General features: G+C 38.0%; 1 pseudogene; it reads left to right on the forward strand.

The window, feature by feature from the left end:
* Positions 1–1,521, forward strand: part of LOC110275768 (probable xyloglucan 6-xylosyltransferase 3) — a 2,691-nt pseudogene extending 1,170 nt beyond the window's left edge.
* Positions 1,522–1,646: the final 125 nt, after the last annotated feature.

The raw sequence follows: 1,646 nt of genomic DNA on the forward strand, positions 1-1,646 counted from the left end.
ATACTAACCATCATATAATATATTTTTTATTATTGTATTATATTTTATTATTTTCAATATTTTATCACATAACATAAAATAGTTTAACTCGTTATTAAAATATTTAATTTAAAATTTTGTATATATTTTATGATTATTGATGTAATAGATTTTATTTATATATTTTATAATCAATCATAAAATATATAAAAAATTAAATATTTTTGTAATGAGTTAAAATATTTTATGTTATGTGCTAATACAATATTAAAATAAATTAACTTTCTTATAATAAATGTATATCTTATATTACTATTATTATGATTATTTAAATCATCAAATAATTATCACTAATTCATCTATATAATTATTGCTGATAGATATTTTAATCAAATGAATTAAAGTTTATATTATTTTAAACTTACAAGGCATAACCGTTTACATCTTATAATCAGATGTTAGAAAAGTGTTATCTAGACCTCTATAATAATCTAATGAATAAATGACTATTTGTATTTATGAGAGATGAAAATGCTGGCATTTGTATCTATGATAGCCTGAAACTAAAGTTATATCCATGATAGATGCCCTCCGTGTGACAAAAATGTCCTGACTTGGATCTGAGCTTGGTTCGTGGAAATCCGATCCTAAGTGACACTCCTTCTCTTATCTTCAACCCCTCTCTCTCTCACTTACTATCTTCAACCCCTCTCTCTCTCTCACTCACACACACTCTCTCTCTAACAATGGCTATTGATTCTCCATCTTAGGGTATTCCAAACCCCAGTGGCCGCCAGATCCAGAAGACCTTCAACAACATCAAGATCACCATCCTCTGCGGTTTCGTTACCATCCTTATCCTTCGCGGCACCATTGGCGTCAACCTCTCATCCTCCGACGCTGATGCCATCAACCAGAGTCTCATCGAGGAGACCAACCGCGTTCTCGCTGAGATCCACTCCGCCGACCCCGTCCCCGACGACAACGACACCCCTTTCAGCCCCAACGCCACCGCCGCCTTCTCCCTAGGCCCCAAGATCTCCGATTGAGATCAACAACGCCATCAATGGCTTCAGCAAAACCCTGAATACCCTAATTTCGTGAGAGGTAAAGCTCGAATCTTACTTCTCACTGGTTCACCTCCAAAACCCTGTGACAACCCAATTGGTGATTATTACTTGTTGAAGTCGATTAAGAACAAAATTGATTACCGTAGATTACACGGGATTGAGATTGTGTACAATTTGACGCATTTGGATAAGAAACTTGCTGGGTATTGGGCCAAATTGCCAATGATTAGAAGGTTGATGTTCTCACACCCTGAAGTGGAGTGGATTTGGTGGATGGATAGTGATGCTTTTTTCACTTACAATTTGGTACTTCAAGGTTACCCTGATTTGTTGTTTGAGCAAAAGTCTTGGATTGCTGTAAATACTGGCAGCTTCTTATTTCGGAATTGCCAGTGGTCTTGGATTGGGCTCCCATGGCCCCAAGGGTCCAGCGAGGAAGGAGGCTGGTAGGGTCTTAACTGTAAATTGCTAGTGGTCTTGGATTGGGCTCCCATGGCTTCGTCAGGCGTGAAGGGCGGAGTGAATGGTGAGGGAGCGAGTGTTGAGGAAGAAGGGGCCAGAGTGGGGTTTGGAGAGTGAAGAATGCGGAGACGTGAA

Source organism: Arachis duranensis, chromosome 9 (assembly GCF_000817695.3).
Source record: "Arachis duranensis cultivar V14167 chromosome 9, aradu.V14167.gnm2.J7QH, whole genome shotgun sequence".
Taxonomy (NCBI): Eukaryota; Viridiplantae; Streptophyta; class Magnoliopsida; order Fabales; family Fabaceae; genus Arachis; species Arachis duranensis.